The sequence below is a fragment of the Diceros bicornis genome, chromosome 5, assembly GCF_020826845.1.
Source record: "Diceros bicornis minor isolate mBicDic1 chromosome 5, mDicBic1.mat.cur, whole genome shotgun sequence".
Classification (NCBI taxonomy): Eukaryota; Metazoa; Chordata; class Mammalia; order Perissodactyla; family Rhinocerotidae; genus Diceros; species Diceros bicornis.
Window position 1 is genome coordinate 9,452,485 of NC_080744.1, and position 24,433 is coordinate 9,476,917.

Sequence of the window (24,433 nt, forward strand, 5' to 3'; positions counted from 1 at the left end):
TCTTTTAAGTGGCTATTTTCTTCAAGACTAGTGAAAATTCTGAGAACTTACCCTACTTATAGGTAACAAATTAGCTTGCCACAGTTTCATGGGTGCTGATGGAAGACACGCGTGTCCTGGGACAGAGACCAAGGACTCTATCACTCATGAGGCTGCAATCCACCTGAGCTCCATGTTTGTGTCAGATCTTCTTGACCCCAAGTCCCCGGGGTGTGGAGGAGAGTCAGGACAGATGTCGTGCATGCAGTGGGTCTGCGTCTGAGAAACTCCAAGCTTGGGGAATTATGAATCTTTCATAAATGGCTGAAGGAAGGCATTTTCTTTATTGTACTGGACAGTAAACAAGCATACCTGTTTTCCAGAGGGTGACACTATCTCAATCTTCCAAAGCTGTTTGCTGTAAAAATATCCTTGAAAATATAATCTGAAAAAAAGTCAAAGCCACTATGCACAAGATATGCAGAAATGCAATAGATTCATAGAGAACAACTTACCAACTTTAAAAAATACAAGATAATAACTTATTTGGTGCACAAATTTTGTCATTTACCACACTCTGAACATTTTAATTGATTCATTGCTTTTACACAGCTAAATCTCTTAGATCTAGGTAGACAAATCATCCACAAATACTGATATTTTTGCTTCCAAATTTAAAACTCTATACAGCTAATTTCATATTTCTTATCCAATTATAGTAACCAGAATTTCCAAAAAAGGTTTTAAGCGTTGTATTGCTAATGACATTAATTGTATGTTCCTCACTTTAATGAGAATACCACTAGATTTTCATCATTAAGCATGATTGCTGCTTGGTGATATCTGCATGAAAACACACAAACACACAAGCACGTTCATTTATCACACTAGGATGTTCAACTCTGTTCAGTACATACTGAAATTTTAAGTGGGTTCATGGCTAAAATTCAGGAGAAATCTCATTTTTCCTTTCCAAGATCCTAAATGACTTTTTTTTTTTCAAACAGAAATAAAACTAAGGGGATTTCTTACTTTCAAAGAAGTGTTTTTTTTCCTATAGGAAATATTATTTCTAAACTCTTCCTATAATGTTAAAAAAGACTGTGAAACACAGTTAGAAGTTGTGGGTTTTGTCTTTGTTTTAAACATTTCCTTTCATTTCTAAACTATCTGCTGACGGCCTGCTATGGGTCTTGAGGACGTTGGGGCTCTCACACTCCCTTTTATCTCCCCTCTGCCCACATCTCAGTTTTATTAGTTAGTTATTGTTTTATAATGACAAACTTATGGCATTTCATACTCTTACATAATCATAAGTGATAAAAATATTTAATTTTTTTATTTATATGCTCGTTATGTAAATCCATGTTCATCACCATTCATTTTATCTCAGATTTTTTTCTTTAAATTTTCTGTTTTTATTCTTTCTTTACGTGGCTCAGTTTAATTGCTAAATGAAGTTTATCTCATCCTCAAGAACAGCTTATCTGTATGTTCGTGTGTGTGAATGTCTGTTTACTGTTTTTATACTGGAATGAAAAGTTGACTGGGTAAAATGATCTTAAGACCATAGTTGTTTTTTCCTTTTCAGAACTCCAGAAACATTGTTGCGTCAGCTTTTGGCATCGTTTGCTGTTATGGAGAAATCCTCATGCTACCCTAATTTTTCCCCCTGGGAATAATTTGCATTTTTTTTGCCAATATGTTGAATATATTTAAAATTTACCCCTGACATTCTATAACTAAAAAGTCTCCAAGTTGTTCTTTCTTTATCAAATTTCCTTGACATTCAGTTTGCTTTTTCAATTGAAATATCTCTTCTTTTCTTTTTTAGAATCAAAGACATTTTTACAACAAATCTTTGACTACTTTCCAGGTTCATTTTTCTGAGTTCTCTGGAGAGGTTGATTAAATGGTGCTGGATCACCTTTGTTCACCATGTGCAGTACCTTTTCTGTGTTAGATTTAATCTCTCATTTGTATCTGCATCCCACTGCGATGATGATGATGATGATGATGATTATTATTATTATTTGTGTGTGTGAGGAGGACTAGCCCTGATGCCAATCCTCCCCTTTTTTTTTCTTGAGGAAGATTGGCCCTGAGCTAACATCCGTGGCCATCTTCCTCTACTTCATATGGGACGTCGCCACCGCATGGCTTAACAAGCGGTGCGTTGGTGCGCACCTGGGATCTGAACCTGTGAACCCAGGGCCACGGCAGCAGAAAGCGCACACTTAACTGCTTGCGCCACCGGCCGGCCTCTACTGTGATTATTTTTAAAATTTCCTATATGTTAATTATTTTACTTTCAATCGTGTCTATTGTATTCTGTACTGCTGATAATTTATTAGTACTTCTTTAAAGCTGCTTTGTTCTTCTATTTATTTTCTCAATTTTTTTAGTTGAATAATTCCCTAAGTTAAGACACTATTGAGAAACTGCCTTCTATGAGACTAGGTTCTCGTGTAGGCTGGGTTCTTTCTCCCTTCTTTTCTTTTGAATTCTTTTTTAAGTGTTTTAAACATGTTCACATGCTTGTCAGATTATTTATTTTAATCTTTCTCATGCTTACAATACTCTATCTATTTGCTTTGAACTGTGAGGATGACTTACTGACTTCCTTTCCTAAGAAATATCTGCTTCCCCTTGCACCAAGATTTACAATTTCAGAGTTGAGTTCTTTCTGTATTTACTATTATAGCCTGAGGTTGGTACAGGTCTTAAGTGTTTAAGTTGCATCCACAGCTCTCTCTTCTCTATGTGAATGTTTACACACCTGTTTGAAATGTGAATCTCATTCTCTTACAGAGATATCATTAGCTTCAGGTCACCTCCTTAATTCAATGTCTGTCAGAAAATACAACACTTGAATAAATTTCCAGGATTCATATATTTCTCCACAGCAATAGCTGTTTCCACTAAATCAGGGGAAAAAAATAATTTATTTTAAAAAAGAAACCTTTCAATTTTGGGTAGTCTTCAGGAGAATTCTCAGAATTTTCTTAACCTTAGGGCTTCTGAAGGATAAATGTTAGATTAGGAACCTCACCACACTAAGGTAATTTGCTCCAGGATCTTCTATTATTTTGGTTTTCCAGTAGCTGTCACTATTCTGACATTCACAGTTTTGATATTTCCAAAATTATTAGGCTTGGAGTGGGAGAGAAATTTTATATTATTGTTATTGTTATATCCTTAAGTGGTATAGACTCTGTTGTTGCCTTTTTATGCACCATCTGGAGTCGGAAGGCCTCTTTGAGCTTCCTTTTAATATTTTATTCTTTTTATTTCATCATATAAACTTCAATTTTTAATTTCCTAAATCTGACTTTCATTCAATTTCTGTGATAATGTAAATAACTTACTCTATTTTTAATTTGTTTTTTTTGTGAGGAAAATTGGCCCTGAGCTAACATCTGTGGCAATCTTCCTCTATTTTGTATATGGGACACCACCACAGCATAGCTTGATGAACAGTGTGTAGGTCCCCACCTGGAATCCGAACCCATGAACGCTGGGCCACTGAGGCGAAGCGCGCAAATTCAACCACCACATCACTGGGCTGGCCCCCATTTTTTAATATTTTTAAAAAATAAAATCTACTTCCAGTGCATCATTTTTATATAGAATTGTCATAGTAGTATGTTATGGGGGACATTACCACTGTTCGTTGGTATCGAGTTTTTCTCTCCTGAGAATGTAAGAAAGTTGCACATCCCTTCCTCTATGAATTTGTATACAGCCACGTTTCAGATTTTCAGAATGAAAGTAGATGTGACACACGTCACTTACAAGAGGGAGCATTTAATTGTTGGTGTTCTCTTCTCCACCAGTTTGTCTTCTTCTGTCACAGTTATTATGCAGCATGATACAAAGAAGGCCTACCCAAGGCATGCTTTTGTACAAGAAGACCCACACTTGTGTGAATAAAAATGACTCATTTTTTTCTCAGTGGTTCTTGCATATTTATTTCTGTATGGTCATTATATAAATATATAGATATATATATACATATTTGTGGTGAATGGATACAATTTTTTTCAAAAATAACATTTACTTACATCTCACAACCTTAATTATCTTTCAAGAAAGAGACATATTGTTGGTTGGTGCCATATGGCTTAGTGTAATTGCATCATGTAGAGTATTAATTCTGGGGAAGTTTGTTTTTTTTCATATTTTGAGAATCAATGTTCTGTTCTCCATAGTTTTTAGTTCTTTTTACATATTTGGCCAGCTTAAGAAAGTTTTGTTGTTGTTGTTCCTGGTTTTCACCTGTGTTTAGTTTGCCGTATTTCCTATAGTAGTAAAGGTGATGTAAGTATTGAAGACATATTGATAGTGTTGTGCTTTAAACAGAACAGGGTGAGAGTGAAATGCTGTCTGTAGATGCTCCCTCTGGGCTTCCATCTTCAAGTAAATTTTGCCATTTAACTTCACTGAAACACACTGCAGTAAGTAACCACATAAATTTGAAATGACGTATAAACCTTATTCCTAAAAATTTATTGATACATTTATATATATTGTCCTGATGATCACATCCCTTCAAAAACTTGAGTTTCCTTGTTACTAAAATAAAAATAGTGATACATTTTCACAGGAGATTACAACAGAAGTGTTGTAACCTGCTAAATGTAAGCACCCAGTATCCAGGTGTTAAACCAACTACAGAGAAAAATCATATTTGAATATAGATTACATTGTCATGGTTCAACTTAACAGGCAATTTTTCCATTTATATTGCTAACACAAATAACAGAACGTGACTATCTTTTGAAAAGTGTCCAGTTGCTTAAATAAAAACAATAAAAGTGTGAAGAAGAAGCTAGTGAAAAATAAATGAGGGATAATTATGCAATAATGAAATTAAATTCCTCGGAAAACATCTAATTAGAAAAGACTTTATTAGAGTTAGATAAAATTTTAGCGTAATTTCTTCCTTTATGTCACCATTTAATAAACATTAAATTTACAATATTTTTTCCTAAGAATCACTTTTTTTTAAAGAAATAAAGGCTAATCATAAAAAAACAATATGATCAAGACTTATAGCACTAACTGAATTATTGTCACATTCAAACTAGGACTGGAAGTAGTAAACTGTTGATACATAAAATTAGTCAAACATTTAAACATCAGAGATAGGTAGTAAATTTTATGTTTATATTTTTCCTCTAACTTTTCTTTTTTCATTTTTATTCTTATCTCTCTGATCATACGCAAAAATTAACTAAATATAGTAATGAGTAACTTTCCTTCCAACATTTTTGTCCATATGCAATCAAAATGAATCATTGACTATGTAAGGACAGTGTATATAGTAGAAAGAACAAACAGACCACTAAAGTAGTTTTTGCAATATAAATCAAATTTTCTAAAACACATTAAATGCTACATTGTTTTAAATGCATACACATTTGATATTTTGGAGAGTACCTTCGAAAATAGATAACAAAATTAATAACTTACAAGGGAAAAATATTTTGGAAAATGTTTTGGGAATATATTTCCCCACCCCAAAACTTTTGATTAAATACATTGTAATTCCCCAAATGAACAAGAATGACATGTGATCAATATTCAGTGTTTGCTTCTTTCCACTGAATGAAAGGGTTGTATTAATGACAAATTATGATTTTTTTAGCTTTTACTTTTCTATGAATATTTCCCTCCATCTTGCATATGGAAAAATAAGGATCAAAAATTTATTACTAGGCAATATGATATACATTTTAAAATCTTCAGAATTAAGACAAGAAACTTGCTCAATTATAAATCAGTTTTGATACTCTAGTCTTTGTTCATTATCTATCTGCCATAGTAAACCTAATTAAACATGGCTTTGTGGTATGATTTATTATATATACAAGAATGATTTCTCTCAACGTTATAATTGAAAGAAGAAAGGGGAAATTTAAATACACAGTCAACATGAATTTTTATATTATGTAGGTTTCATATTGTACTGTTTAAAAGAAATTGAGCAACTTCATGAAATATTCTATGATTATAATTTAAATATTTGATGTAAAATCTCATTTTTCTTTAATTCAAAAGATTTTCATAAAGTGAAAATAAAATCTTTTCAGGAAGTTATTTAAAAAGATTTAACTATAGATATAGGAGCTATTTTTTATAAAGTTCCTAACGATTATCTTTTCCCTAACATACTTGCATACGACACATATGCCCTTAATTTACCAAATTAACATTAACAACCACTGGTTACTTATTTTAACTTTTAGTTTAGTTTTGCTTATACTTTTATTTTTTAACTTATTAATTTAAGATATGTATTAATATTACAAGCTGAAAGATGAGAACTTGGCTTATTTACACTGTCATTCTTTTCCTCTCTCCTAATGTTGATAGCCGTTTTAGCTATTATATGACAAGCCATGAAAACACCTGGACATTCTTGATTATCAGGACTGTGCAGGGGATACTACTGGCATCCTGCGTGTAGAGGCCAGGGATGCTGCTAAGCATCCAAGAATGCACAGGACAGCCCCACAACAAAGAACCATCCAGTCCAAAATCTCAGGAACACTGACGTTGCGAAACCCTGTTCTGAAAGAAATACTTAAAATTCTGCTTCTTGCACCAATTTTTTCTTTCACGGACTCAATATATTAGAAAAACATGTGCCACCCCAATATCTTTCTCCTTTACTCACTCTTTTCATCCACCTACTTCTTATTTCAAGTGATACTTGTCAAAGTCAATAATATTTAAATTACATTCGATAACAATATTCAGTTCTTATATAAATTCTCTATAGGTTGATTCAAAAAATTGAAAATATACAAACAATGCTTGCATTATATTTTTGTAGTGAACTTAATTTTTACTAAAGATCCAAACAGTAGCCTAGGATTACTCTTCCTTCTTTATTGGTAAAATGTTATAACCTCTGTTCCAATCATACAATTATTGCTAACAAACAGGTCAAATTAAATTTCATTTCTTATGGAGTCAGCAATTATTAAAAATCATGAAATATTATAACATATAATTTGCCAAATATATAGATTATGGTTTTTCCTTGTATTCTAATTTAACGTTGTGGGCTTTTTCCTTTTTTTCATTTGAGGAAAAGAGATAAATGCTTTATTTGCTATACTACAGCCAAGTCATTATTTAATTTATTGTATTGAATGTATTTCATTGTTTTGTTTTTGAAGACTTTTCCATTAAAGCCCAGGATCTTCCTTTTCAAATTTTTACCAATTGATTTTTGATTGTGCTACACGATTTTGATTTTGGGTTTATTTTATTTGGAACTCATTTTTTTAGATACATATTTATTTCATCACGTTATTAATTTATTTGATTTTCATTTTTGTTTAGCTAACTTTTTGTCATACAAGGCGCAATGAGTGGTAAATTTTCAAAATAGTTTTATGCTTGAAAATGCCATTTTTGTAGTGGGGGGGACTGAGCCTCACATTTACCTAACAGTTTAATTAGAGTGTATAATTCTTGGTCCATAATAATATTGATTTCAAACTTTGAAAGAGTTTGTTCCAATATCTTCCTTTATCCAGTAATTCTGATCAGAGTTATCAGGACAGCCTTAATCTCATTCTTTTGTAAAAGACATATTTCCATCCCTGGAGGCTTTTAGCATTTTCTCATTCTTTTTAGTCCTTCAAAATCTCACAATGAAGTGTCAGTCTGGATCATTTTCCCTTTTTCCTGCTCAGCACCTGATGTGGTGGGCTCATACAACTTAGAGTTTTGCGTCTCTCTTAGAGGATACAAAATGCTATGCTCAGTCCACCTCCTTAAACTGGAGCTGCTTGATGGATGAATTGAATAAAGAATTCAAGTGATGTATTTTGTAGGTACACAACAGGAGGATTTCAAGGAGCCTGAATTTCCTGAGTTGTAAAATGTGAACAATAGTAAGATAATAGATGTTGAACTTCAGTATCTTTTTTTTCTACCTAGATGTGAATCTGACTAGTTGTCTTATCCAGTCTACATGTAGTTCATAGTTTAAGTCCTGGGACCCCTAGTTTCTGTTTAATTAAATTAGAAGAATAAAGATTGTGGCTTCTCTATATTCGTGGCAAAGTTCAGTTCAATATTAAAAATCACATTAACACAAATTTAGTACTTAATTAGAGCATCAATGTCTTAATAGATTTTTTTTTTTTCTGGGTACTCAGCTATGACCAGGAATCAGAAAATCTTTGCCTTTCTCTGATTTTCCTTGAATTGGGCTTTTTATCTATATTATATAATGAAGTTACCAAATATAATTAGTTCTATATCTAGCTGATTCTAAAACAAAAAGGCTAGCTAATTCTGGATAAAATACTAATCATTTTTTCAAACTTCCATATTACTTTTTTAAAGTGAAACGTGCTAGATGAATAAGTTCTAGAACTCTGCTGTACAATTTAGCACCTAGCGTTAGCAATACAGTATTTTGCACTGCAAAATTTAAGAGCGATCTCATATTGTGTTTTTACCATAAAAAGCAAAACTAAAAACAAAGGAAGACACGAAAACTTTAGGCAGTGTTGGATATGTCTATAACCTCGACTGAGGTGATGATATCCCAGGTGTTTGCCCAAACTCATCAAATTGTACGCATTAAATTGTGTTGTTCTTTGTAGAGCATTATATCTCAGTAAAGCTGTGAAAAAAGCCAAATGTATTAATAATAATATAACACATAAAAAAATTAAACAATAATATGATATAAAATTTACACCACAAAACATTTGTCAAACACTGTAATTATCTTAGGATACACTTCAGGTAAACTTCCTGAAGGCAGGCTTCCAAAGGCAAACCTACTCTTGATTGTGGTAGCTTATAGAATGGAGGCTGAAACTACATAAACAATGAAACTAGGGGCTGTTATATTAGGGAGGATGTTTTAAACAGTTAAGCTATTTTATAAAGTTAATTATTTCTGCTCATCTTAGGAGCCTTTCTTCAATTAAGAGCTCATATAGAAGCAACTTTTCCTGACACAATACAAAATCTATATAACCCTATATTCTATTATGGCACAGCTCACAGGCAGATGTGCGAGAGAGACACTCTGGATGATACAGACAGCTGAAGCTGGCATTTTACAAAAAGTAGAGTGCAAAAAAAGCAGATCAGAGAGCAGTGAACAATGAGCAGATCCATGGAAAATTTTTCCTGAATACATTGGAAGATTAAGAGCATGCTTACACTGCAACATTTGAGTTGTATAAAAATGGAGACTTAGCTTGATAGAGTAGCAGAAATACTTAAACTTAATATTAAAGTCTCTAACAAAAATAAGTGGCAACTTAAGTGCATATTAGCAAAAAAAAAAAAAAACAAAAAAACCCAAAAATAGTAGGATGCAATCAACTATTATAATCAGGAAGGCAAATACGTAGTAGAATGGATTTGGAAACAAAGAAGAGAGACTTCCCTTAGCCATACATGAATAAAATGACACAAAGCATACCTTAGTGAGTAAGAGAGGGAAGAAGAAAGCACTGGAAACAGAATGAGTCTCAGTCTATGTGCAGGCAGGAGTGTGTCTTTCCTGGGTAATTTGTGAGTCAGTGAGAGTGTGTTAATGGTGGGGACTCTCAAATGAAGAAGTGGCAAGTTACATTCACAAAAGGTAAAGAAAGGATATCCTTGTTTCCTTCAATTCCTGCAAAGCCAGGAAGGAGAGGGAAGCCTTACTGCAGTCTGTTCTGAGGCAAGTGGAAATGTTGTATACCCGGAAATGGGAGATAGATTGCAGAGATCCCACATTCAAAAGCAGTGGCTTCTCTTTTACACATAACACTTTCCCTCAGAGAAGTTAGATACTCCAGGAGATTTGTGGCTTGGCTCAGAGCCTGCTCATTTCCTCCAACCTCCCAGGAACTATGCTTAATTACTCATGCAGCTTCCATCACTGTTTTGCTCCGTCATCACCCAGTGGGCTCAGATCCCTCTCATCTTAACAGCACCAGAGAGTTCTTCATTTCTAACGTCGCTGTCTCATTGTCCTATGTTTTACCTTTGCATTGCCAAAATTCCCTAAAGAGTAATTGATACCTATTTTTTCTCTCTGTTCTGACATCTGAATCACATCGTGGCCCACTTTAACCTGCCTCTCATATATATCTCATACAGAAAATGAATTTCAAAGGCTATTAATGATCTTTAATTGTTTAATCCAATGGTCATGGCTCAATCTTCCTCTTATTAGGTTTTTCACCTTCATTTGACAATTTCCCACATCATTATTATTGAAATCATCTTCCCCTGTTGACATCCACATATTTCTCAAATTATTTTCTCTTACTTCATTAACTTTCAAAATGTGTATTATATCTATAACATCCTGTATAAGGAAAACACTTCTGTGTTTCTCTTTTACTCTCACACCACTACCACACTTCACTTCTGACACCAGATGTGTGGGTTTTCTATGCATCAAGCAATTCTCTGATACCAGCTGGCTGTCCTACAATTTAACTCAATATTGACATTATCTGTTGGAGATAATGTGACACTATCACATTACACAGGTTAGGGGCTCAGTTCCACAAGACAGCCACCCCTTTCAGATGCCAGTCCCGAGTCCAAGGTTGTCACCTGTACTTCTAACTGACCACCTATAAATCGGGGTTCCCATGACCCCATCTCCATTTGCTAGAATGGCTCCAGAACCAGAGAAACACTTACTTACATTTACCCATTTATTCTATGGTAAAGGATATGATAAATGATACCCATAAACAATTAGATGAAGAGATACATAGGGCAAGGTCCAGGAAGGTCCCAAGTGCAAGAGCTTCTGTCCCCATGAAGTTGGGGCGTACCATCCTTCTGGTGGATGGATGTATTCACCAACCTGGAAGCTTTCCAACACCATACTGTGGAGATTTTTATGGAGGCTTCATCACATAAACATGATTGATCATTAACTCAATTTCCAGCTCCTCTACTCCTCCTGGAGGAAGTGGGTTAAGGCTGAAAGTTCCAAGCTTCTAATCATGGCTTGGTCTTTCTGGTGACGAGCCCCCTTTCTGAAACTACCCAGGAACCCACTAGAAGTTGATTTATTAGAACAAGACACTCCCATCACCCAGGAAATTCCAAGGGATTTAGGAGCTCTGTGTCAGGAACCTGAGTCAAAGACCAAATATTACAACAAATGACATATCTAGTGCTCTTATCACTTAGGAAATTACAACATTTTAAGAGTTCTGTGCCAGGAACCAGAGAGAGAGACCAATAATGTATATTTTCTATTATTTCATGCATCCACTATCATTTCACATGCAATTGATTACAGAATTACTGTCTCAACGCAAAATTTCTTTCCTCAACTTCAGATCAATCCTCAAGCGCCTTTTGGGCATCTCTACCTGAATATACATAGAAACCTCAAGCAGAATGCTTGAGACTCAGTAGCTTTCTCCCTCCAATGCTCATTTGTATTCTCTTTCTCACCGAATATGACCAATATCCCAACACACTGTGGAGGTAAAATCTTGATTCATTAGTCATTTATCTTTACTTCATCTACTCCATCTGCAACTAACAAGATATTAAGTTGTGTCAATTTAACTTCTAAATATTGCTAAATTTATCTATACCTCCCCATCCCCTTTGACACTCCACTCCACTTTTTTTCACCTGGACTATTACAACAGTATCTCAACTGATTCTATGGAGACAGTAAGAGGTTGAGACTTCTCTTCATCCTTCCTACATTCTTACTTAAAGAAGAAAAGAAAGAATTGATTTGCATTGATTAAATTCCATGGATTGGATTTGGCCACACCCTTAATAGAAAGAGTTTTCCTCACCTTCATCATCCTCTCATTGATTGAAGGCATACCATGTGTCAGGTGCTACTATAAATACTTTACATGATTTATCCCATTATGGGAGTCATTGTACACATATTACAGAAAACTGAGTCTTAGAGGGATCAAGTAACATATTAATAAATAGTGGAGTTAGGAGTTAGTCTCTATTATAATTTTTGTTTCATTTGCTTGTTAATTTTTTCACTCTTCCAGAACAACATAAACAGGAAAACAGTGACTTTGTCTACTGTATCCTCAGTGTGTAGACTAAAGCCATGCCCACAAAAGACACTCAATCAACTGTAAACAAACCCAGCAAGTCTAGCTCCAGATCCCGCGCTTTTATGTTACCCAGTAGGTGACACGTATGTATGTAGGTGATACTCCTTTTGGATGCTGTCTCTTCTCTCAAATGGTTATATATTTTGTGACCTTAGAGACACTATTAGGATGAGCACTAATTATTCCACTCTTGTTACAATATCACTGTATATCAAAACACTCCAAAACTCAGAAATTAAAACATCAATAAAGTATTTTTATGTTCTCATATCTGCAGGTCAGTTGAAATCCACTGGGCTAGGCTGGACTTAGAGGCTCTGGGCTTTAGTCTCCAGGTTGGGTTCTGATCTGTCCCTCATGTCTTTCATTATATGTTAAGAGACAGAATATACAAATGGGCAATGGCCAGACCATATATAAAAAGAGATCTCTGACCCACAATCTGCAGCAACCATCCCAGGAAACCAACTTATTATCTCTAGTAACCAGCCCAGGGACCCAGCCTGCCATCCGTAAGTCACACATATAGGAAGTCAGACTGCTATCTCTATCAACAGGTCCAGGAAGCCAAACAATAACCCCTGGAACAATCAGCCCCAAACAGTAGGACTTGATCAATAACTGACAATTTCCCTGACGTTTGTTCCCACTTCCAAGTTAAGACCATCCAGAGAAATCCAAATACGCACTCCTGACCAATCACAGAGGATGCCTCCCTTCTGCTTAACCCACTGCAGCTTCCTCATGTCAGCAGCCTACAATCAGGGCATATCTGAAATCTTCCTTTTAAAATTTTCGCCATATAGCTTTCCCACTCCTCTGCTAAAAGCAAGGGATTGTGGTTGATTCTTTGCTATAGTGAGCTCTGAATAAATAGTCTTTCCTTATTCTCATTTGGTTGGTCTTCATTTATTTCCACAGTGGTCTGCTCCACATTTCTCACTATGGGGCCCAAGCTGAGTAGAAGGTAAACATCTGTCTCTGGCATGCTGTTCTCATGGTGGATTGCTGCTGCCCAAGAGAGTAAGCCCTCTCCGTTAACATGTTTGAGACTCCAATCCTGTTTGCTCACTCGCATACTATTGTTTAAGATCTTGTGATGTAAATCAGACTCATCTCAATCTGAAGACCTATAAACTAAAAAGAAAAGTAATCTAATCCTTCCCAATCAAGATAAGATGGGGCAAGGGACAAGATAACCATAACATAAGTTGCCATGTGAAAAAGGAAAGAAGAGGAGGCACATAGCAAACACGGGTCTGTAGAAATTTTGAAATCTCTATAATCTAGTTCCCCTAAATTGAGAAAAGGAAATATTCCTTGATAAGACTCCATTTCTACTCTCCAGGGATGATTCCTAGTCGATTGTTGTCCAAGGCTCATGGTTCTTCCCTCTAGGAATTCCTTTTCTAGTATCCTCCACGGTTACTTCTGAATTGGGAATTAAAATATACCTGCTTGATGGTTGAGCAGCTTTGTCTGCCTGTTTCTGCCTGAGAAAAGCTGAGGTCTAGAAACAGGCGATTTTTTATTGAGATATAATTGACATATGACATTGAGTAAGTTTAAGGTATACGATGCGCTGATTTGATACATTTATGTATCGCAACATGATTGCATCCGTAGCTTTAGCTAACGTTTGTATTTCACATAGTTATCATTTCTTTTTTGTGATGAGAACATTTAAGATATAGTTTCTTAGCAATTTTGAAGTACATATGTAGTATTGTTGACTATAATCACTATGCTGTGTAGCAGATCCCCAGAACTTAGTCATCTTCTAGCTGCAAGTTTGTACTCTTTAATATTTCTCCAATTCCCTCACTCCCCCTTGGTAACCACCATTCTACTCTCTGTTTTTACAAATTCAGCTTTTTTAGATTTCACATATAATTGATATCACACAATATTTGCTTTTCTCTGTCCGGCTTATCTCATTAAGCACAGTGCACGCAAGTCTCATCCATTTCCTGGTTTCTTATTGCTGAGTAATAGTCCCTTAAATATACAATATATTTTTAGCTTTTTGAGGAAACTCCATACTGTTTTCCATAGTGGCTGCATCAATTTACCTTCCCACCACCAGTGCACAAGGGTTTCCGTTTTTCCACCTCCTTGCCTACACTTGTTATCTCTTGTCTTCTTGATGATAGCCATTCTGATATATGTGAGGTGATATCTCACTGTGATTTTGATTAGCATTTCCATGATGATTAGTAATTTCGAGTATCTTTTGACGTATCTGTTGGCCATTTGGATGTGTTTTTTATAAAAATGTCTATTCAGTTCCTCTGTTCATTTTTAAAATCAGATTGTTTTTATGTTATCTATTTGTATGAGTTCTTTCTATATTTTGGATATTAACCCTTTATCAGATATATGGTTTGCAAATATTTTCTCCCATTCTGTAGGTTGCCTTTTCATTTTGTTGATTGCTTCTTTTTGTGCGTGTGTGTGTGAGGAAGATCAGCCCTGAGCTAACATCCATGCCAATTCTCCTCTTTTTGCTGAGGAAGACTTGGACTAAGATCTGTGCCTATCTTACTCCACTTGATATGGGACGCCGCCACAGAGTGGCCTGACGAGCAGTGCATCGGTGCGTGCCCGGGATGCGAACCTGGGCCACCAGCAGTGGAGCATGCACACTTAACTGCTATGCCACAGGGCCGGCCCCTGTTGATTGTTTCTTTTGCTGTACAGTGGCTTTTTAGTTTGATGTAGTCTCATTTGTTGATTTTTGCTTTTGTTGCTTGTGCTTTAGGTGAAATATCCAGAAAATCATTGCCAAGACCAATGTCAAGGAGCTTTTCCCCTAGGTTTTCTTCTAGGAGTTTTATGGTATTAGGTGTTATGATTAAATCTTTAACCCATTTTGAGTTAATTTTTGTGAGTGGTGTAAGATAGGGGTCCAAATTAATTTTTCTGCATGTGGTTGTCCAGTTTTCCCAACACCATTTGTGGAAGAGACTATCTTTTCTCCATGATGTGTTCTTTGCTCCCTTCTCAAATATTACTTGACTGTATATGCATGGATTTATCTCTGGGCTCTCAATTCTGTTCCTTGGTCTGTGTCTATTTTTATATCGGTGCCATACTGTTTTAATTGCTATAGTTTTGTAATATAGCTTGAAATCAGGAAGTGTGGTGGCTCCAACTTTGCTCCTCTTTCTCAGGATTGCTTCGGCTATTTGGGGGTATTTTGTGGTTCACACAAATTTTAGGATTGTTTTTTCTATTTCTGTGAGAAATGCTATTGAAATTTTTATAGGGATTGCATTAAATCCATAAATAGCTTTGGGTAGTATGGACACTTTTTATAAATCATGTAGTTGCAGTTTATTTTAAACCTACCTAGCAATTCCTTTGCTCACACAGCATTTCAAAAACTTACTTTGTGAGTATTTCTATGTATTTGATTTCAGTCAACTCCATATGCAAAAGTTACAGACATAATTATTCTCAAGAATCTCTCTGTCTCTAGACTTAACTATGGCTACATCAAACAGAGTTAGCTCTCTGGGGCTATGTCTTTAATCATTTAGCTAGCACTTTTGCTGGCTGAAATGATCTACTAGGCACAAGTTTAATAATAAACACATAAAGGGTGTGTTGGCCATGTTCTTGATACGGCTTTGCTCTGATGCTTTGTTCCTCCAGATCTACACTTGCCTTTTTCCGTATCTCCTTCAAGTCTTTATTTATCTTCTTAGCAGCCTTCCAAGTGAGGCTTTCCTGAAAACAGTATTTAGAACCGCATTTACCAGCCTTACAACATTCTGGATCTATCTTCCCTTAGCACTTATCACAGCATAACATGATTTCCTCACCAGCTGCATGTGACCATTTTGTTTACTTTAGTGTCTCCGAGGTCTATAACAGTGCCTGGAACTTACTAGAGGTTCTTTAAATCTTTCTTGAAAAAAATAAATGCATGAATAAATAAATGAATGAATCTATTGCAGCTCTTATTGTATCTCATAAAATTATGAGCTAAAACCAAGAGAAAAATATACATTGACTTACTATAACCCAAAGAAGGTGAATGTGAAATGTTGTCTCATCACTCTTTAAAGGAATTCCCTTGTTTACTTGTCCCTGAGACAGTACATGTCATTGTGGACAAAATTAATTAATCACATTTTGCCTAAGCTAAAGGAATGAGCATTTAAGAGTATTCCCTATTTGTTTAAAGTTTTTAAGTTCATCTAACAACCTTCTGATATATAATTTACTCTAAAATCTTCTTTGATTCTGGGACAAACTTCTTTGGAAGTAATAGAGATATAAGTATTCTAATAACTGAAAATGTTTACTTCTCACACTAAATATTATAAAAAGACTTTCTGGTTTACGTATCTGCCTTTTTTGACTATTCCAAATATGTTTCAATTATAAGAATTCCATTACTTCTAGGTTCCCTGACAAATCTCAGTTATTAGGTCTGTAAAATTATGAACCAAACCTTGAAAAATGTTCCCACACATAATAATTTCTCTGTATTTATTTACCAGCATTAAACAACTAACTACATGTCTCCTAATTTTTTAGTTATATTCATCTTACTGTTCATTGAGATTGTAGCAATTTATGCAATACCAGCAATGTGAGTGGATTAATTTTTCCAGACACTCATCAACATAGCTTGTTATCAAACTTCATGATCTTTAACAATGCAATTCACATTTCTACTATTTTGAATGAGGAGATATATATACACACATAGTTTTTTTAATGTGTATGATATATTAAAGGACAATTTATTCTGAAGACTCGATGAACAAGGTTACTACTGCTCATTGAAAATAGACAATATTTCCCTGATTTGGAAGAGTTTTAAAGCTTAGGACATGCAGCCATTTGGTTGGTTGTTTTTGAAAAAGAAATATGGGTACTCTTTAGATGATCAATTCAATATTTTTCCTTCATACATTTGAATATATCTTATTTAGAGAGTAAAGTGAAATAATCGTAGCTGCTTTTATAAAACCACATTTGCTTGAATTCCAATGATTCTTTCAGGATGTTTCTTGCTGAACTTATGATTTCTTCCTTTCCATTAAATTTACACTAATTATCATCATGGAATATGTGATTTTTAGGTACAAAGTAAATAATTTGACTTACTATGAGGCAAAGCCTAACGATCTTTCTAATAGAAGACACTTATTACAAAATATTTATCTCTCATATCACAACAGGTTGAGGGCATAGGGCTTCAAATACATCATTTCACTCCTAGCAACAGGGAATTTCTGAAATATCAGGAACGCCATGCCCACTAACAAGGTTCATAATGTATTAAAATACCTGTGTAAAGGATGCTAAAAATACCAATTGTTTATGTGTACTCCTTTTGATTGCAGAAGTGCTATGGGATGCTATTTTCTCCAATACTGCTTTTCTCTGATGAAATTCTAGCAGTAGGTGAGAGCAGGGAGATCAAAACAGGAAGACAGAAATAGTTCTTTGTACTTTTCAGATTTTTTTTTCTTTTTACTTTAATTTTTCAACCAGCCACATTAGTTATATAGTGATGCCAATCTCTGAAAGGGTTTGGGAAAGATAACTGCCTAAGTTGCTAATAAGCTTTGCAAAAACTTGAAATTCTTGGAAGAAAGTTACCTAAGAAACAGAAAATACTATTGAACAGTGGTGACCATAGCATCAGTATGAACTAATAGTCATATTTAATGTTTTTGCAACATATGTCAAACGAACAATAGACAATATTGAGCATTTATAAGTGGCAGAATGTGATGTAAATTTAAATGCAAGAATAAAAGAGGAATAAAGAATTAAGGAGTCATCTTATGTTGCATTTACTGATTCTTTTGAAAGTTTTTTGATATTTTCTTAAGAAGAGATATATTGAAAACATAAAGTTAAATGAGTTTTTCAACAATATTGTTGAGAGGGTATTATGTGTCAGGCAGTGTACTAGATGCTGGCGATATAGTCAGTAATAAATGAAACAAGCAAAACTCCCTACTCTCTTGGCATTTACATTCTGGAGGGAGAGGAAAAAATAAATAGTATGACATCTAGCATAAACTGCTAAGGAGAAACATAAGTTAAGAAGAAAGATAAGAAATGTCAGTGGTGCATCATCAACACTTTAGGTAAGGTTTCTGATCAAGTTCTCATGAAGAAGGCGATTTTCAATTAACAACCAAAAGGTAGTGAGGGATCCAGCTGTGGGGACATCTACGGAAGGGTCCTCAATGACAAGTAAGAGTAACAGCAAAGACCAGAGCAGATAATGTGCCTGATGTGTTCAGGGAACGGGAAGAAGAGGGTGTCTAGAAGGAAGAAAAAATAGGCAAGTAGTCACAAATGAGGACAGATCAGAAACCAAGAGCCAGATCATGAAGGCTTTTTAGGTCTCAGCAAGTGTGTTGACCTTCACTCTGGGAAGGGATAGCCTTAGAGGAACTTGACAGAGGCATAACATAAACAGATTCATATTTTATGTTCTCCTGTGTGGATGTACCACTAGTGATAAACAATTATATTTACAGTGGAACTAAAAGAGAAATACCTGGTTTGTATTACAAAGAGGACATCCTTCTCAGAGCTCTGTGTAATGTATAGGTGTTGTAAACTCACTGAGCTCACAAATAAAAGGGATTGGATTAGATAATACCTAGGGCGTTGACTAGAGTTCTATGGTGAGCTCCTTATGGACCAGGATAATTAACACTCAATGTATGTCCTAAACATGGGAAATCCTTAAACCATGTTTATGGGAATATGCTCTTGTCAAAACCATGACACTAAAGCTAGACCCTAGGTCTTAGGCTATTTTCAATGCTTTTTCCTTTTTAGCTAAAAATTGATTTCACTAAATTTTTAAAAGTCTCATTTTTCAGATGAAGAAACAACTTTTATTTTTAGAAGAAGCTACAACAACTTTTATACAAGTGTAAAAGAAACAGAAACTGAGGCCAACCAATTAAACGTTAGGATAACTTTTGATTTTTACAAATATATCGAAAAAAATTTTTACTACTTATGAAAATAATTTTTAGGAAAAAAGTAATAACAAGATTAACAATAAAAATCTTACACACAAAACTTAGGAACAATGCTTTTATATACGTTAATGCTGAGAAGAAATACTGCAAATTACTGATTTTGGTGAAAGCAGTTAGGTAAATAAACACAACAAATATATGTATAAAATAGCACACTTGGTTAATTTATTTTGACAAGTATAATTGAGTTTTAATTATTTATGAGTTTTTTGAGTTTTCCCTATGAGGTAAATGTAATGTAACATAATTTTTAAAGAACATGAAATATTTATTCTTATCAATTCACATCAGCATCCTATTACTGGGATTGTATTTTGAAAAAGGAACACAAATACGAGATGTGTTTGTCAAATACATTGTGTTTAGAATATAATTAACTGGGCAGGGATTCAATAAATAATTATCACATGGCTTAACAAGAAACACAATGCTATTTATTAAGATATTCCTGTCTAGTTAACTCAGATTAGAGGAAAAAGATAAATAATTAACTATACAATAATATTACACACAATAATTTCACAAAAATCACTTTGCTAAATTTAAGCATCATATTTTTAAAAATATTTATATAACCTTATTTTTAAAACTACTTCTCAAAACACAATAATTGATCATGAACTCTATCATGATCTGGGACAAAAGGTTTGATCAGACCAATAAGTATAATTCAGTGACAAAATAAGACAAATGGAAGAGAATATAGAGGTTAAAGAAAATAAAAGGCAATATTATATAGTAAATACAGTCCAATAATTCCTTAATATCAAAAGTTAAAACAGCCAGTGGTGAAAATTTATTCAAAAGAAATTTAAATACATGAATGAATGACAGAGCTACAAATAAAAGTCAAGCCAGTAATATATTTTAAGTGTGGCAGCGGAGAGATATACTTTATTCAGGGACGATGGAATACTTAATTAGATTAAGTTGATAATGCCCTTCTTTGAGTCCCCAGTGAGCCATGTTCTCTTCAGCTAGTATAAAGCCTAAAACATTAAATGGGATTTAGTGAATGGGCTACTCACTAAATTGTGAGTTTCTTGAGAGATGAAATTATGTTTGTTTATTTATTCTAGTACTTCCTTTAGCACAGTCGTGGCTCATTAACGAAAGCCTAAAGGACCAGTCTGAATCACTGTCTTCCTTAGTCACCCACTTTCCCCTATTCATTTCAGTTGTTTTATATCCCCAATGACTCCAATAAAAACGTCACCAAATGGCATCATCTTGTCATAATCCCCTTGTTATTTTTATGTCCACATCCTTATTTGCCTCTCAGCAGCATTTGCGATAATTTAATATCCTCTTTTAGGATGACTGTTTCTAAGGATTCCTTGACCATACCTCTGTTTTGTTTTTCTCCAATCTCTGTATTTCTTTTCTACTGTCTCCTTTGTTGGCTTCTGTTCCTCACTTTCATCTCCATGCTTTGGAGCATTCCAGGACTTTGTCCGCTCATCTATTCGTCTAAGTTCTCTCCCTAGGGGATCTCATTGTCTTTGCAATCAGGAAAAAAAAAATCCTGTTTGATCCTGGTCTGAACCCTTCCTTTTTCCTTTACTTCATTTATTACACCCATCCTTACCACCCTATGGAGTCATGCTGGCCAAATCATAGCACATTACCTATGCCATGACAGAGACGGCTGGTTCTCACCAATATCTATGGCATGTTTCTTTTCTTGGTGTGGCTAGAGCACATTTGTCAGCCCTTTTAGATTTAGTCCATGCCAGGAAATTAGCTTTGGCCAATTAGATATGGGTAGAAGTGATGCATATCATCTTAGGACATGATTCTTAAAAGCTTTGCTATTTCGTGTTCTCTTCCCGTGTCTCCTGGCCAGATGCAGAGGGTAGAGAGACTTTAATTCAGTATGGAGTGTTGCATTATACATCTCTTCTACTTTGCCATTGTGTGTGTGTGGAGGAGGATTGTTTGCTGAATTATTGGTATTCTTGTTTTCTGTTTTTTTTTTTAATGTTTTATATAGATGAATACAGTTTATACAGATGAAGACGGTTTGCACTTTGCATTTCTGTGGACAGGGATGAGAATTTTACTTACTTTATCAGGTTTCTAGTTCAAAAGCATTCCTTTCTTTTAGTGGAGTAAAGTGTGATTTCTTTATTGGATGACTATTTGTTTTGAAGAAAGTTTGGGGAAGTGTTGTCTATCTTTACATTTTTAATTTCCCTTTTTCTTGTACTGTACCAAATTACCCTTCTTCTTCTTGTTATTTCCCTCTTCATGGCTGGTTTTCCTTAGGGCACTTCACACGTGCTTCTATTTCTCTTCTATCCTTAGGGCATTCTCATCCCAAGGCTGTCTTCCCATGTCCCCCATGCACCTTTAACTCCCTTCTCTGGAGTTAATGCTCTGATCTATCAATAGCCTTTTTCAGTATTTTAGTACATAGGGTGGACTTTCTTATTTTGGGGATACTTTTTGATCAATCTTTGTCCTACTTCTTGTTCCCTTTTTCTCTTTTCTTTGCAGTTTTCCCAGGATTTTTACTTCTCTCTGTGAAGACACACAGTGGAAGTGTGGTAGATATCTTGCATGGATTGGCCAATACTGTGCATGAGAATGTTGGACAGGACCCCATTTCCCAGTTAAACCCTTGAAAGTCTTCTCTGAGCTACATATATTAATAGCTTTTGCCAACATTAAATTTTCAATTCTTAAAACAGCTTCATGTGGCAAATAATGTTATACCCATTTTGATTTTAGAGATAAGATGATTTCACACCACTGTTGAGAAAAAAATTAATCCAGGTCTTCAAATTTCCTAAACCTATACTCATTTCCTTGTTTTATACTGTCTTCCAAATATCAGATTACACGGTGACTTGTTTAAGTTTTAGCCTTCTCACTTGCTCACTTATCTGTCTCAGACAAAATTCAATGCTTTGTAGTATCCTGCTAGGAAAAGAGACTTTCGGCAGTTAAAGTTCAAATTGCAAAAGTTATTTCAAGTGGAGTTGTGCTGAGATGGGATTTCAGGATGTACTTAAAATTCTGTTTGATATTTGAATAATCTTGGGCAAATATTATTTAATTTCAGTCTCCAAGTGACTGTGGGTTTAAATCAAAGTACTATTCTTATTTTCTCTCATAAATAATGAAATGCTGAAAAAAGATACTATATCCCATAATGAGAGATACAAGATATACATTTAATTTATAGGGAAAATAGAAAATTTTCATAGCACTTTTAGATCCAAATTTCGGCGTATGTGTGCATGTGTGTGTGTGTGTGTACTGATAAACACATAAAGTCCCATACAGACACAAAAACCATGTTAATGATTTTGAAATTTGAAATAGAATTTTATTATTGTAATAAGTTGAGAATTGGGTTTAAATATGTCTTGCATTTGTGACTTCCTTGAATTTTTCCTGCATATTTGACGTCCTCATTACTTCTTTTCTGATTTTTGCAGTATTATGAGTACTTTTCTTGAAAATACCTAATTCTCCTCAAACTTGAATCCAAACTCTAACAGTAATTGTTGTCCAAAGACACAAATTTGGATGTTTAGCCCATGATTCCTCAACATGTACAGAAATGAACCAAAATCTCTAGCTTAATACTCACCACAACTTGTCACTAAGACAATAATTTACCTTCCTAATCTCACTTCCTTAATACCCTGGTATGTCTACACTGTAACCATAAATTTCTACTTACCTATTCCTATGCGTATACTCAACTGACTTCCTCCTTGTTTATGCTCAAGCTCTCTCTTAATTGCATTAAGCAATAGTCAAGAATTTATTAATCTCCAGTTAGAACTAAATTCTCCCTAGAATTTTCCATAGTCTCTAGAGTCCCAAGGCGCCATGTTCTTTGTTCTCCTGTGGTGGTGTTGGTTCTACCGTGGTAGTTCTTCTCACACTTGGTTACATTTTTAAAATATATGTGTTAGATTTTTTTTGGTAGTGACCATGACTAATTTACATTCATGAATAATTACTGAATATCTTCTTAAGCTAGGCATTATGCCAAGCACTTCTCACAGAATGTCCTATTTAATAATCAGAAACGTCAGCTAGTAGATGGAGAAATTGGCATGCAAGGAAGTTAAAGAGCTTGCTCTTTATTTTCATTAAACTTTTTTACTTCAACTTAATAAAACTTTGAATTATAAATGTAAATTAAACATCATAATAGTATTAACACTTTCAGTATTTTTGTTACCAATGGAAATCACATATATTTTCATAACACATTGCAGATGTATATATTTAAACATATTATTTACTCTTATCGCATCTTCAAAATTATGATATTTAATATATTCACTAACAGATCTTGTTATTTAACATGTTAATAAAGGAGATCCTATAATACTCTCTTCCAAATTCATTTTTTTTAAACAGATTGTATTTTTGAGAGCAGTTTTAGGTTCACAGTAAAATTAAGAGAAAAGTACAGGGAATTCCCACATACCTTCTGTCCCTACATTTGCATAGCCTCTCCCGTTATCAATATCCCCCACCAGAATGGTACATTTGTTACAATTGATGACCCTGTATTGACACATTGTTATCACCCAGAGTCCATAGGTGACATCAGGGTTCACTCTTGGTGATGTACATTCTATGGTTTGGACAAATGTGATATGAGAGTATTTTCACTGTCTTAAAAATTCTCTGTGCTTTGCCTATTTATCCCTTCCCCCCTGCTAACCCCTGGCAACCCTGATCTTTTTGCTGTCTCCATAGCTTAAACTTTTCCAGAATATCATATAGTTGGAATCACACAGTATGTAGTCTTTTCAGAATAGCTTTTTTCACTTAGTAATATGCATTTAAGTTTCCTCCATGTCTTTTCATGGCTTGAGAGCACTATTTTTAGTGCGAATTATATTCCATTGTCTGGATGTACTATAGTTTATCCCTTCACCTCTTGAAGGACAACTTAATTTCTTCCAAATTTTGGCAATTAAGAGTAAAGTTGCTATAAACATCTATGCATAGGTTTTTGTGTGGACATAAGTTTTCAGTTCCTTTGGGTGAATACCAAGGAGCATGATTGCTGGAAAGCAGGATAATCATAGGTTTACTTTTATAAGAAATCTCCAGGATGTCTTCCAAAGTGGCTATAACATTTTGCATTCCCTCCAGCAATGAATGAGAGTTCCTGTTGCTCCACATCGTTATCAGCATTTGGTGTTGTTGGTGTTTCAGATTTTGTCCATTCTAACAGGTTTATAGAGATACATCATTGTTATTTTAATTTGTGTTTCCATGATGACATATGACGTGGTGTATCTTTTCATATGCTTATTTACCATCTGTATATCTTCT